Source organism: Anas platyrhynchos, chromosome 5, assembly GCF_047663525.1.
Source record: "Anas platyrhynchos isolate ZD024472 breed Pekin duck chromosome 5, IASCAAS_PekinDuck_T2T, whole genome shotgun sequence".
In the NCBI taxonomy this organism is placed as follows: Eukaryota; Metazoa; Chordata; class Aves; order Anseriformes; family Anatidae; genus Anas; species Anas platyrhynchos.
In genome coordinates, this window is record NC_092591.1 from 43,396,406 (window position 1) to 43,412,578 (window position 16,173).

Below are 16,173 nucleotides of genomic sequence, written 5' to 3' on the forward strand. Positions count from 1 at the left end.
TTAGTTCACCAACTTTAATCCTACTGCTGCGTTGGACATAGGTCACAATATTTTACCTGTTTCATACCTCTTTCCTACCCTCGAAAAGCTAGATTCCTAATGAATAGGTAATTAACAAATTCTATGCGTTAGCCAATTTTACCAAGTAATATAATCCTCTAATTTTTGTGTTTGCTTTCTGTTCATTTTTAATGTTTTAAATTCCCTCCATTCCTTAGGTGGAAAACATTTTTATTGTGTTAATATGAGAACTTTCAAAGATATTTTTGATTTATAAAAAATTCTCAAGGGATTTGACTTCAGTGCTGGGAAAATGCAGGAAGTACTTCATAACTGGATATCTTTGAGTAGGAGTTTAAAGCATTTACTTCTTTTTATTTTAATTTTGTAAAATTTTTACTTTTCTATCTAAAAACAAATTGTATCTATGAGTCCAACACTACTATTACCAACCAAAAGGATGAATTCTGACTGTTTAACATGGTGCCACATCTGAAAATATTAAAGCAATTTAAGCATACATATGTAGAGAAAAGGCCTATAATAATATCTTAGCAGATTTTTTTTTTTTAGCAAGACAGTCCACTGCTTAGTCTTTCTTAGTCATACATTATTATTCATTACACAAAGATCTTGTCCTGAGGCAAAACCCTGACTCAGTTGAGTCAGTAACAAAACTACCACCTACTTCAATGAGATGGAGATAACATCTCTGGAGCCTTGTTCATTAAATTATTTTTTTCAAGCATAATCATTATTTTTTTCTCTGTGAAATTCACCCCCAGAAGGCAGTTAATTGCTTTACTCAGTAGTGGGATTTTAAGTTTTAAGGCTGTGTATCATACAAAAACTTGAAACTTCGACGTGAAATAAGTGATTACATAGTTTGGCATAATTGCAATATGTCACAAAAAGACAAGCTGTTAAAAACCGCATTAGAGCTGGCAAAGTGAACACCTCTGAAGTACAACCAAAATGGTGTCATGCTTGCAACAGCAACACATATGTTCCAGAACATAGATTGCATCAGAAAAAAAATAAATGGAGTTTCTTTGTCAAAGAAAGAAATCATCTGCTATTCTACCCAAACACAGCAAAAACTGTCTTTATTTATTACTGGGTAGTGTATTTGTGTTAACTACATTTAGGACAGGAGAGTTTGTGGTGACACAGAGCTCAAAAGGAAAAAGAAAGAAACAGTAGGAAGCAGTAACATTGGACATAAAACTGGTTTTGTACAGCAGTTGCTGTTACCACTGCTTGATGATTAGTGTGGCTGGATGATTAGTGTGGCTGGTAGCTGTGTACTTCTCCCACTTAAAAAAAATAATCTCAGCCTCTGAGCAATGTTGTCCTGAATGGTTGTCATTGGGCAACTTCTGCTTCCATTGGTGTCCTTGAGCTCCTGATCTTATTATTACCTTTAATTATGTAACCTTCACTAAACAAACCTTCACTTCATTAAGTATGACCTTCACTAAACAAAATTAACCTTAATTAGTCTTTTCTGAAGCTATGACACCAACAACTCTATATTGAATTCTCAAAGTTTTTCATGATCAGATCACAAAACTCATGTAGTCAGATCAATGACTACTCTTGAGTTTGTATTCTCTACATATCAGTATTTACCAGTTTAGTCTCTCAGTGAAGAAGGTTGTTTAAATTCATTCTCTGCATTTTCAGGCAGCATGTGTGTAGTAATTACATGTCCTGTTCCATGACATGGAAGATCCATGCTTTCAAAAGTATTACAGGAGACCTTGTAGCCTTTCAGATTTGATTTTGGATAATATCTAGACATGTCTACAGAAAGTCACATCTAGACCTCTCATTTCCTTGTTAGCAATTTCTATCTATACTGTCCAGAGTGCTCAGAAGCAACCTGCAATGCACATTGAAGAAATCTGGTTATTAGCCAGCACGTTCAGACATCCATGTGCCAATTCTGGTTACTGTAAATAACACATAATTATTATAGCATTTCAGATAACACACCATATTGGCTTACTTTTTTTTTTACTTTACATATTGGTTTACGACTGGGAAACAGCATGACAGGGAACAGTTGCAACATGCCTCGTACGCTACAGCTAGTCTTAAATGGACTTTGACAATTTGCAGGGCCAGGGCACTTGAAGAGGGCGAAGGTTTTTCATTCATCAGACCAGACTACAAAGACAGCAGAGCATTGTCTCACACAGAAAAGATGGACCAGCTTCTTTCTTCTTTCCTCCCCAGCTCCTTTTCCTTGTAGTTTAACTTACAGATCTCAAAAGCTGTAATTCCCAGCAGTTGGTCTTAGAACCTTTCCTCAAACAAGTTCACTTGAGACTAAGCTTGCAAAATACAGACAAGGAGTAAAAAATTCACATTCTTTAAAGCCTATTGCCTTGTTTTATTTATTTATTTATTATTTGTGTGTGTGTGTGTGTGTGTGTGTACACAATCACTTCTTGAGAGGGAAGAACAATCTGCTGTAAATATGCTACCTAGGCAGTGAAATTTTGCCTACAGGATCTGTCTTATTTTCCTTTGTGGCTTGTCTTAGTCTATTTTGTTCTATTTGACTGTGTATTTACTGGTTTTGTTTTGGTTTGTTTTGTTTTGGTTTGGTTTGGTTGTTTTTTGTGTGTGTGTAGTTTTTTTCCTCCCCAGAGGTATTTGATAGTACACATCAAAACAGCTTGCTGCTTCACTACCCAGGACTTTACAGAAGATGTCACCATAAAGATCATAGGCTTTCCTATTGAACACATATACACACAAGCTCACAGATCATGGTAGAGGAGTGTGGGTTCCCTTTATTAGCAAGTATGTTAGTCCACATTCTACAGAAATTACAATTAAATAAATAAATCTCTCTAGAGTGGTTGTTTGCAGTCTGTGGTCTTCAGCTGACCAGTCATCTATGAAGTAGATACTCTGAAGCAATTTAGAATATCCCCAGTCACCAACCTGACAATATGGTTTGTACACAAAGAAGAAATACATCTCAAGAAATACATCTCTATTGCTCAAAAAGGTTTCCTACATTTTGCTGTATAGCATGTCCACAGATCTTAAAGAGTCATTTGTAAATTTTTACACTGTATATTTATTTTTTATCTAATGAAGTCACATTCAAGCCTTAAGTTGAATTAATGCTAATTTAGTAATCAACTGGGATGAATTAATTCAATTGAACAGTGTTTTTTTAGAAAAATCATTCACATAAGGACAAACCACATCTTCTGAAGTTAAGACCTGAAACTTTTAAAAACAAGACACAGATCTTGCCAGGAGTGTTACTTCGGATAAGAAAAGAAAGTTCAAATAATAGTTGCAGCTTCCAGGTTCAAGAAGTCATCTGTCATTTCTACTATACATTTCAGAATTTCTTCTTCCCAGCTTGGGAAGAATTGCTGCTTCCCAGAGTGGTAATTCTTCTCTGCTAGAACCTAGTACTAGATTGCTAAAAAATAAAAATAAATAAATAAAAAAAATCCATCTCAGTGCAAAGGCATTTGATGGTGAGGAAAAAAGCCTACACAATCCCACAGCTTTTAAATAATACTAATCTTTTGCTGTCATGTTTGCCCCCTGCATACTGTTAGACCATCAACCACTGCTTGCTTATAATGGAAACAATTTGGACAAGTGCTTATCATTATCAAACAAGCACTTATCATTATTAATTTAGATTAAATGCTTAGAAGCAATATGCTATAAACATGTCTGTGATTATGTGTTCTCATTTTTGATTTATTGCACTAATTTACCAATTTCACATTTATTTACTTCAGAAGTAAGTAGAATTATAGATCTATGCATTCAGCAGGTACAGAGGAAGAATTCAAGCCTTTGAGGTGGCTTGTTCAGGGAATGACTGTTCTGGATTTTTTCACAGGTACTTCAAACATTACAGGTAGTGCTATAATCACGTGTAGGTGTAAGGATCCTGTGTAAGGATCCTTATGCAATATTCTTATGAGCAGAAGTCTCAGTGGTTTGCAGCAGTAGGCGTCAATAGTTCAAAAGGTATGGCATCTGCACTGTTCAATGTAGAAACAACAGAAGTGACATCTTTAATTTTTTTTTTTAGAAGGAAAATAGGCCTAACTGTGGAATATTTGGGAAAGTACACCTCATACCAATTCACCTAGACATTTCGTCATCCTTTCACTTTCACTTTGATGCACATAACCACATAACCATTTAGATTAAAAAAAAAAAAAAAAGTTTACAATATAAAATCCAAAGGTAAAAATACTGTGTGTGCTTAGTCAAGGCATTTCCAAATTCATAATGTTTATGTCCTATCACATTCAATATCCTAAAGAATTGCAAAGTATGCTAGCCCATGCATTTCCATATCAATTAACAACATAGAACTTTGGCCTCATACTTTAGATAGTAGAAATTATAAATTGCTAATACAGGTAACAGAGTATAATTGGAACACTCCTTGGTGTGAAATGGTGATGTCTTCTTTTTTAGTCCCTTGTACCTGTAAATCATTCCAGATAACACATCTTAAAACTGAAGTGACAGGACTGACGAACGATTTCACACAGACTTAGTGTAACTCTTCACACTATATTCCATTGAGTGTTGCAATATATGTCAATTAATATTGTTTCTTTACCTTACAATAGTTTGAACACATTTTGTTCCTTCCAAATTATTTTCAGAATTGTCATTTAATAAAAATAAAAATCTGAGAAAATCAATTGTCTCTTATGTCTTTAGCATCAGATAGCAACTTACTAAGGTGTCATTTCTGAGATTTTTCAAAATGGTATTTCTATAATAAGTATGATAAAAAGGACAGGTTGGTTCATGCTAATTTTTCAAGAAGTCTATTGTAGCACTTAAAAGGACTTGTTTTTCTTTTCTCTTAGTATATGTTTAAGTATTTTATATAATCCTTTCAATTTTTTTTTTTTTAACTTCAAACTGATATTCACTAACTGCTGTAAAAGCATTGGTAATTCATGCTTTGCTAATCTGAACGCTCCATAATTGGCACATAAAAATTCTCAGCAAAGGCTTAATAGCTGAGGGTTGCAATGAGGTCTCTTCTTACCCAGATTCCCTTCTCTTAAAAGATAAATGACAAGAACAGCTATTCTGAAAAGCAGGATTCTAAAAAATATAATTCATGTTATTAAATAACAGTTACCCACTGAAATTAAATGACATTTTATAATGTATTATTTATTTACTTGCTAATTTGCAAGACTCATACATTTTCTCCTCATTTTCACAGCCTAAAAGAACAGGCCAGTATGAGACAGGCAGAATATTTAAACTCTATGTAAGACCTTTAAACAGTACTGAAGTAGAACAGTGTCTTCTGATAACTCTGTAAGAGTTATCATAACTCTGTAAGAATTATCAGAAGAGTAACTAGTAAGTTAACTTCACTAGAAATACATATGAGTTACATTTCATGCCATGTAATTACTTGTTCTTAAGATCATCTCAGGTATTCTCTCCAGTTGTTCTTTTTGAAAACTGAATTTAGGATCCCATATATTTGTGTCAGAAAAAGTCACATTATGTAACGCTTAGTTATTAGAAGTGAATTCTAAGGGCAGCTAGGTAAATGATAAAAAAAAAAAAAAAAGAGAGAGTGAGAGAGAGAGAAGTGGATTGAATCAGAATAGATTCCAGGAATATTTTAAGTGAGGATATTTAGATATTCCCGGACTACAGTAACAAAAAGAAAATCAGGAGCAAAGGTTTGGACTGAGCACCACCTTCAAAAGAAAACAGTAGAACTCTAACTCAAGCTATTGGCAGAATCTATGGAATTTAATATGCAGCATCAATCCTTGAGGCATATGGTCCGCATATTAAGTTTCACCATCTTCTCTGTCCATACTGTTACAGTGCATTTTGAGATGCTCAGAAGGTGCATTTGGCTTACGAATTAAACCACAGTGGCATAATAAATAACAACATAGAGGAAAACCAGCACATTAATTACATAATACAATTTAACAAATGAATATATCATAAAAGAGCGCTGATAAGATTTCTATATTAGCTCATTTGAAAATATATTTAACAGGTAATGAATAGGTATCAGTTCTTATTTTGCTGTTTCTACATTTTTTATTATTTAAAGCATTAAATATTCAAAAATGAGCACATATATATATATATATTTTGTGATGAGCAATTGACTGACTTCATAAATCATAAATTATGAAATGTCATTTCCTATTTTTTCTACTTACAAGCTTGGTTAGCACTGCTTATATGTTTATATAAAAATAACATTTCTTTGAACAAAAATACTATTAATTCTATTGACTTACCATTTTTGCAGCTGTCAATGACACTGACTTGCACTACAGCTTTGATTTTTCAGGCTCTCACATTTCTAATGATAACCAGAGGGACTAATTTGAGTAACACTTTTAAATCAAAGGAAACATACATTGCTAAGTAAGCAATTAATAGATATACTCTCTTCCTATAATACAAAGGACAAATATAGTGGTAGCTATTCTAAAACATGAAGAAATAACAGATATTATGGTATTTAAATAGTTTTAGCAAGTATTTTAAAATGTATTTTTCTGCAATTGTGGCACAAATAGTAAAAGTTTGAATAATTATTTAAAGAGAAAATGTTACAACACTAAAATAATATGATAATAATGAATATAGATATAATATTAAATGTTAATGTACATTATTTTCATAAAAACACATGTTGCATAAAATAAAATTTTATATTCATCTCATCTTAATCCTTGATATAATTTCAACATCTCTCTATATCTGTGTCTTTTTTAACACAAACTCTGAAAACTAAGAAAATGAAAAGCTAAATTCTTAGTATTGTTTTCGTTGTTTTATTTCATGTGGAAGTACACATTTTCTGTACAGATTTTATTTCCTCCCTAGTCAGGAGTAGATGATTGTTAATGTTTTATTGCAAGTATCTGTGCACAGGAGGGTTGCTATTGCTAAGGGGTCAGTGGAAAGCTGGAATCCCTTGAACAACAGAATTAAGGGTGCAGAAAGTTCCATAATACCTTTAATTTTGATGACAGATGAGTCCTTATCCTATCAAGTCCATACAACACTGACAATATGGGCTAATATCTATTTCTGGTATCCAATTAACCACAGAACTGTAAGAACCGTAAGAGAGAACATTATATTTACAATGATAGCTGTTTAATTCCATCTTAGAACAGCTCAATATTTGGTCTTGAGAGTGCTGCCAATCAAATATAAAAAAGGCTGCCTTCAAGACAGCTGGGTACCATTTCTAAAGAGACTAAAAGAAAACACCGTAAATACTGTTATCAAAATAGACGACTATGCTCTACTCCCTGTGAGAAGAAAATTTTGACGGAATAATCTTTGTCACAGCTCTTGGCTGAGACTGGAAGAAGAGTCACTATGTTTGGTCCATAAAATTTAGTGCTTAGTGGGATGCAGAAATCACCTGTTCTTAAAATTACAGAGCTTTGACCAAGGTTCCTCTGATTTGCTAAGAAGGTGTGGTTGTTCCTCAGCAGCAGCTCACAGAGGCCCCTGTCTGTAAATAGGCAGCATTTGCACTCTCTTCTACCCTGTGTTTTCCCAAACAAGCTTGTTTGGGGTAGGAAGGCACTTAAACCATCTTCCAGGGCTTCCAAGAAAGGAGGTGGAGACTTTTAATTGTATTCAAAATGTACCAGTCAAGCTGAAGGTATAGTATAAAAATCCCAAGTTTCTCATCACAAACGCAGAATACATCTTGTTATTAATCTGAATATAAACAAATATTTCTGAGATGATTGTTGTTAGAGACAGCAATCTGTAAGGGAGATGACTGTGAATATGCTGCCTGACCCACACAAAAATTCTGTGTGAAAACTACAGAACTCTATCTGGTTTGTCTGAAATGAAGAGATGTCTATGTAATTGCCATTGCCTTCTTTTAAAGTCTTTGAAATGGAAACATACAAATCCTTAATTTTTACAAATGACGTTTCTTTTCATAAAGCACAATATTAATATTTTCATTTTTTTCCACTCATTACCTCCTCCCAAATATTTTCCACCTTGAAATTTTGTTCAAGTTATACACTTTTAAATTACAAGCAATTTTTATGTACTTAATCTTCCATATTAAACAAGTGGAATTTAAATTCTCGTTTCCTTGATGTTCTGTTTTATGTTAAACAAATTGAGGATTATGCATTGATGGTATAAATATACATATAATCACTTCTTTAATTATGCATATGATTGCTGCCTAACTTCGTAATACATTCCTACAGAATACATTCCTGTAGAACTAAAAGATTTTAATTTTCAAAATGTTTTTCACAATATTAATTTTCTTTAATTTCAGAGCATTATATTAAGCATATTTAAGAAAAGCTCTTTAATGGCCTTGACATTTACTTATCTACATATTTATTATTTTTTCTGTTTTCTTTAATGTTCTTATAATGACAGTTTTTTAAAGCTGTTTGAAGGATAGAAATGTAATCTAGAAATAGTATTTAACATGCAGTTCATCTTCTGTAACTACTGGAAAAGGGAACTTGCAGGGATATCATGATTGTTTCTTCATATCACAATAAAAAGATTTAATACTTCAGCACTGTGATCCTGAGCAGGCTAAGGTTTACGTTACAAAATCAGTTCTCACTTGTGTTGTATCCCAACAGTATTTCTTCAAGATAATGGTTTATGAATGTGTTTGGCAAAACATGTAATAGTAAATAAAACTGGGTTAAACCCAAATGTACACATATATGCATATATAAGATTAAACAGATATTCTGTTCAAAAAAAATTAACAGTCTCCATTTGATCCTAGAAGCACAGAAAAGCACCCTCAGCTTTTCACATGTGACAAAGGCCACTGCCAGTGGGCATGCTACATTTCTGCTCAGTGCAGCTGTGAACTGAACTCAGCTGTTTTCTGCCTGGGAAGCTCACGCGACCCAGTAACATGGGGCAATGTGTGTTTCCAGTTTCTGAGTGTTATGTGGAAGGGCTGTGCCTTGGCAGGACAGCACCTGCTGCCAGGTGCAGCAGGAGGGCAGGAGCGGAGTCCTGTGGAAGCCCGCAGTAAGGGAAGGTCTTTGGGCCTCCTGCTGCAGTGAGCTGGAGGCTCTGGAAAGGAAGCAGGCCCTGAGGAGGAGGATTTGGTTATGGAGCTGCAGAGACTACTGATATTAAGGTAGGCTTGACAGCCTGGGTGCTAAGCTGACTTTACAGTGGGGAGCGGTTTTTAATCCGAAGCTTTCATGGAACGGGGAAAACCTTGAAAAGAGAAATGGTGAATCTTAACTGACCCCGTCTCAGTTAAGGTATATTGGACAATAAATATGAGCCTGCTGTGACTTGCAGGTACTAAGCTCTGCTGCAGGACACTGTTAGCACCAGAAGGAAGACATGGGCAGGCAGGACTGGAAGACAGAGCTGGCAGCTGGCAGTATGTTGGCCAGGGTGCTGGGAGGTGAGGTGCCTGGCTGAGCTGCCTGCTGGCTGCTGCTGCATGGGCAGCCCTGTTTCCTCCCCTTCTCCTGGCTGTGCGCTTCCCCTGCTTCTGCCTTGTTGGTGCTTCTCAGACCTCTCTGAGCCAATTCAGTTAATTAAACCATTGGCAAACTAAACCAACCAAAAAAGCAAATAGCTTTCCACTGGATTAGTGGGTCAGTTTACTAAGGGGTCAGGTACGTGCCAGAGCTGGAATGCAAGGAAGAGGAGAATGGGACTGCTCCTTTCAGCATCAGAAAGCTGTTAAGTCTGCTCAGTTGCTCCTGAAGCACAGGACAAACGTCCCTTTGGACGCTGGTGTGACAATGCAGATAAGGCAATCAAAAGGCTAACCCCTGCTGAAAGGGATGTTCCTACTTCCTTCCTCCCAAGCTTTGCATTGTGCTTCTTCTGGTGCTAATGCGTATTTAATCCTACCACCAACTAGTTTAGGGGAGATTATTGCATTCTTTTGTTTGTTGGGGTGGCTTTCTAACCTGCTTGCTATGGGGTCAGATGGTGGTAGGGAAGCAGTGGGAATGCATGGCTGGACTTCCTCATACCATGTCAGTTAGCCTTTGAATTGTCTTAACTGCTTTGTTAGGCTGCACTCGGTGGTTCTGTTGGCTAATTATTGGGAGCAGTTGAACCCTGGAGAAACATGAAAGCAAAGCGCACAGGCCCTGCAGGCTTAAAGAGGCTGTTAGTGGGTAGGTGCTGACAACTGATTAAGACTTAGATGGTTCTCCAGCCAAACTGAGGAGTTTCAGGTGAGAAAAACTCATCTGGGTGACTGAATACTAGAAGAAAGAGGTCACACAGTAGTAGTGACATCTGCTGTAGTGGATAAGACTGGCTTCACTGCTAGCCAGCAGTTGCATGGTAGCAATAGCTCACTTAAGAATTAACAGGTGTTATGGAAGTATGATTGGGAAAACAGCATAGTAAAAATGTGTTACACCTGCATATGAGCCCACTAGAAACCCAATGACAGGAGTCCCAAACCTCAGTGCATTTCAGCAATAATGAAACTTGCAAACAAGGGTTATCAGTGAAATTATCATATGTTTTACCTATGTTGAAGTGATTGTGGAAATACAGCACAATAGCTGGGAATATCTTTCGGATTTAGAGCTAATTCCAGAGTGCTCTTCAGTCAAGACATCTATGTTTGAATTATTTGACTATAAAAGAAGAAAAGCCGCAGGCATTTTGAATTTATTGCATTCAGAGATTCAAGGGGGACATGAATAGTGTTGAGCTTATGTTTACTCAAGTTCTGGTTGGGGGTTATTTTTTGTTGTTGTTTTGTTTTTAACCAGAAAAAAACAGTTTGTTGTGACAGGCTCACACCTTGTCTCACAAAACCAGGGATAAATTCATAAAACTTTATGGACTAGTCTTTCTCAGACACATATTCCGCTTCTAAGAGGACCTTACTTATTTTCTGTGAGGACTTTTCTCCTTTGATCTTCTACTGCAGCATATCCCTGGAAGCTTCTGTCAGTAAGTGACCTTGTTGTCCGTAAACTGTTGTGTCTTTGATGGACTGAGTACATTCAGTTACTCATCCTGACCATGCAATAATGGGCAAACTTACAGAATCGGATGTATATAACACATGGAATAAATGTGATCTTGAGTGTCTTTTTATCAGAGCATCAGAGAAGCCTCTGCCACTTGCTTATAAAACACTCTTATGAGTGATTCTAATGGTGGATGACATTTCAGAAAATGTCATGTAAGGCTATAGATTACAATATGCAAATTTTTCACTTGATAAGTTACTATGGGACTGAGTGGCTCTCCATGTCTAATTTGTGACAGTGAACCCTTAGCAATATAGCTAACATTAGAAATAGAAGGATTACAGAAACACAAGGTACAGAAATTTCAAGTCTTTCCAAAACTACTGTGACAATGCAGGCTGTGAAATAAGTTACTGGAGAGCATGGTGATTGCCCGTGGTTCAGCAAAGATTTGGCTATTAAAACATATCAAATGACTTAAAATATGCACCTAGGACTTCCATCTGATGACTATCAGCACTTTCTTTCATTCAGACCTAAAATATATTAGTATTTCATGGATAGATGTTATGTTTGGTCACTTATTTAAGCACAGTTTGGTTTACCTTTTAAATATATTTGCCACAAAATAAAGCTGATTTCTTTCAAAAAAAAAAAAAAGAGAGAAAAAATGTCATTGCTATTTTCATGGTAGTAAAGTGTTTGCATACATTATCTCTGAATCACTAGGGAAATCCTAGGTGAAATAATTCACATGCTGGAAGTTAGAAAACAGTAAGGCTGCTGTGGAGAGGGAAGCAAAAAAAGAGAACCATAAGGTTTCAAATGAAAGTATTGGATGAAAAATAAATGCATCTTGGAAGATGAATATATGGTTTTTGGACTTCATATTCAAATTATGTGAATCATTGTTTTTCAGGTTAACATTCAAAAATTCAAATTCAATGATTATATAAGTATATGGTATATGATTAGAATTTTCTTACACACACACACACACACACAAAGTGTTTTGGAAAAGAGTTGACTATTTATTAAGACTTCCAGAATGTTTTGTTTCTGAGCGCTTGCAGCATAACCAGAATGAAGGACTTGATTCTGTTGCAGGAAGAGATACTTCCTCTTCTGCTTGGTAGCCCAGTAATGCTATCACTTCCGAAATGAAGAATGTCTGATAAAATTCCTCTAAGAGGATACTAGCTGTAGTTCTTGAAAGTGATAGAGACTTGGATTCTCATTTCAGGGCCAGCAAATGTCTGTCTACACAACTTCCCAAAGAAAAGATTGACAGGTATTCAGGACACCTCTCTGGTCTGATAACTTAGGTAGTCTGTCCCCTGAGGCCTGTTGTCTTTCAGACTTACCACTCTGAACAGTGGTCTGTTTAACTGTGTGTTTTCCATTTCTAAAGAGAGAACTTGGCTGGGAAGGGGAGAAGGTTTGGAGGGAGGAGTGTGAATATGAGGAAGCTCTTCTGTCTTTTGTGGTGAAGCCGTACTCTTTTTTGAAAGCACATGTTGAAGCTGGGCCTAGAATCTAGAATAGCCATTTCAACTTCTTTCTTAACAGCTTATGACAGTAGGGGAAAAAGTCATTTTCCATGTCTCTTGGTTTTCAGTCTAGGCCCTAATTTCTAGGCCCTAAAGTAGTGAATCAGACCATTGCAATACGATTTCTCACTGTTATTCTGGATGAAGCTATTAATAAACCACATGGAGCTTTGTCTCACTACCATAAAACAGTCCCATGGTGTAATTGACACTCGATATTTCAACAAAATCATAGTGCTATACATCAGTAAACAGTCTATAAGCTGAGCTACCAATTTTGGTGGGTGCCCTAGAAAGGCTGATGTCCAGTAAGTTCAGCTGTTTCCCTGTGAAGAGTTGTTGGCTCTTTCTGGGACCAAAGCTTACACTAAAATTGAATGGCAGAGAGCCTTCTGTTAATTTAATTACAAGTTGCTATGGAGTATCTATGGATTGTCTTTTTGAGTAGGTGGTCATACTAAAAATGGTGTTATTTGTATGCATTTCTTTTAAATGCAAACCTACCTATGAATGAATGCTTTCCTCAGTCTGACAATTTGAATATTTCAACAAGACTTCTAGTTTGAAATGGAATAAACTTATACACTTTGTTCTATCATATTCAGAATACCTTGCCTGTAATTTTTCTTAAAAGTCATAGAATGGTTTGGGTTTGAAAGGACCCTTAAGGATCATCTAATTCCAACCCACCTGCCATAGGTCAGGGACACCGCACACCAGACCAGGCTGACCAAAGCCCCATCCAGCCTGGCCTAGAACACTTCCAGGGATGGGGCATCCCCAACCTTTCTGGGCAACCTGTTCCAGTGGCTCACCACCTTCTGAGTGAAGAATTTTGCCCTAACATGTAAACTAAATCTAACCTCTTTTAGTTTAAAACAATTCTCTCTTGTCCTATCACTATCTGCACATGTAAAAAGTTGCTCTTCTCCTTTAAGTACTGAAAGGCTACCATAAGGTCTCTGTGGAACCTTGTCTTCTTCAAGCTAAACAGCCCCAGTTCTCTCAGCCTTTCTTCACAGGAGATGTGCTCCAGCCCTCTGATCAGATTCATGGCCCTCCTCTGGACCCGCTCTAACAGATCGACATCCTTCTTTTGCAGGGAGCCCCAGACCCAGATCACAGAATTTCTAGGTTGGAAGAGACCTCAAGATCATCGAGTCCAACCTCTGACCTAACGCTAACAGTCCCCACTAAACCATATCCCTAAGCTCTACATCTAAACGTCTTTTAAAGACTTCCAGGGATGGTGACTCCACCACTTCCCTGGGCAGCCTGTTCCAATGTCTAACAACCCTTTTGGTAAAGAAGTTCTTCCTAAGATCCAGCCTAAAACTCCTCTGGTGCAACTTAAGCCCATTCCCCCTCGTCCTGTCAGCAGGCACGTGGGAGAACAGACCAACCTCCACCTCTCTACAGCCTCCTTTAAGGTACCTGTAGAGAGCAATAAGGTCGCCCCGAGCCTCCTTTTCTCCAGGCTGAACAAGCCCAGCTCCCTCATCCGCTCCTTGTAGGACTTGTTCTCCAGACCCCTCACCAGCTTCGTCACCCTTCTCTGGACTCGTTCAAGCACCTCCATGTCCTTCTTGTAGCGAGGGGCCCAAAACTGAACACAGTACTCGAGGTGCGGCCTCACCAGAGCCGAGTACAGGGGGACAATCACCTCCCTAGCCCTGCTGGCCACACTGTTTCTTATGCAAGCCAGGATGCTGTTGGCCTTCTTGGCCACCTGAGCACACTGCTGGCTCATATTCAGCCGACTGTCCACCATCACTCCCAGGTCCTTCTCTGCCTGGCAGCTCTCCAACCACTCATCTCCCAGCCTGTAGCTCCGCTTGGGGTTATTGTGCCCCAGGTGCAGGACCCAGCACTTAGATGCAGCACTCCAGGTGGGGCCTCACAAGGGCAGCGCAGAGGGGGACTCCATTGCCCTGCTGGACACCCATCTGTTGATGCAGGCCAGGATGCAGTTGACTGCCTGGGCTGCAAGCACGCGCTGCAAGCTCACGTCAAGCTTTTTGTCCACCAGAGCCCCCAAGTCCTTCTCCACAGGGCTGTTCTCAATGAGTTCTTCTCCCAGTCTGTGCTCATGTCGGGCACTGCCCTGATTCAGGTGCAGCACCTTGCATTTGGCCTTGTTGAACCTCATTAGGTTCATGTGGGCCCACTTACCAAGCTTGTCCAGGTCCCTTAGGATGGTATCCCTTACTTTTGTTGTATCAACTGCACCACTCAGCTTGGTGTAATCTACAAATAAAGTTTTTAAAAGTTGTCTAAGAGAATCAAGCTTTTCAAAAGGCATTTTGATGTTTTGGGGGTGAAGTGACTGTGGCAGCCAAATAATTTTCACTATCTGTACCTGAATGATTGATATGGACAGTCATGGAAAACACCTACCTCAGTGAATTTTTATCAGAAAATTAATTATTGGGGAAAAAAACCACCAGTTTATTTCCCATTTTCGTTATATAAAAAGCCAGATTCCTATGTGTTCATTATGCTCGTATGTATATTTCATTTTTATAGTTCAATTTTTGTTCCGATGTGTCATTACTGGGAAAAATATTTGGCTAATTAAGAGTACCCTATAGGGTAATTTTTCATCAGGTGGATACTTTATTTGTTATAATTATTGTGCTGGATGCATTTGTTGTACTAAAATTAGGTGTACATATTACTTATGTATATTTCATTTTAAGATAGGACATGATTGCAATTTGTTTAGGTTTCATAAATGTTTTATATGCAGTAGTACTTGTAAATGCTTCCACTCTCTTAGGATGTTTTCTCTTGTCCTAGAAATCGCAGCAACTTGTCAATTGCTTGCAAAAATCATGTTGAAGTTCACTTGTAATTAAATTTTTTACTATAATTCTGCAAAATAGTGAGGTGTTAACTTATATTTGCGTTCTCAAGTCAGTTTTTATTTGCTTGTATGAAGGAGAAATTACTCTTGTCTATGAATGAATTTACTTCAAGTAGCCACTTACATGTGTAAACTTAATTGTTTTGTACATAGAAAGCAGTGAAGAATGCCAGCCTTCATACTTGAATGGCAGTGCTAAAACTGTTTGACATTGAAGTGGTCACTTAAACTGAGCATAAAAAGCTGTATGGAGGTGTCAATTCAGTCAAACAATCAACCACTTGCTTAACTTCCAGCAAGTATTAGTAATTTTCTCTGTTCAGTAAATATGAGCTTACTGGAAGATTTTAATAGGATTGAAGATTAGTTATGCTCTAAATAGTCTACAAGGAGAAGCAGATCAGAAATGTACTTACTTGCATGATGAGTTTGTCTATGGAAAGATTCTCATATCAGTAGATGATAGTTTTGTAAATGTTATAAAAATACACATATTATAAATGAATATAATAATGAAATGAGTTAAATAATTGAATGATGGAATGGAAAGTGAATGTTAAGATACATGGAGAAATGTTTATACAGCCCATACTTAATGCAGTTGTATAAGTCACACTAATTGACTGTCTTGTAAGAGATCACAATGAATATCCTTAAAAGAGCTTTAACCCTTTTCTAAAGGCCTGAAGTACTTGAACACTGTTCCATCCCATGCCATATGCATCCCTAAAACTCCCAAACC

The 16,173-nt window shown here is 37.1% G+C and overlaps 1 long non-coding RNA gene across 1 annotated transcript in view; it reads left to right on the top strand.

The window, feature by feature from the left end:
• The first annotated feature begins 8,983 nt into the window (after nucleotides 1–8,983).
• LOC106017437 (uncharacterized) overlaps nucleotides 8,984–16,173 on the top strand; it is a 29,197-nt gene continuing 22,007 nt past the window's right edge. Inside the window, exon 1 of the long non-coding RNA XR_001190925.4 lies at nucleotides 8,984–9,187. This is a non-coding gene — a long non-coding RNA (uncharacterized lncRNA). The remainder of the gene's footprint in view (nucleotides 9,188–16,173) is intronic.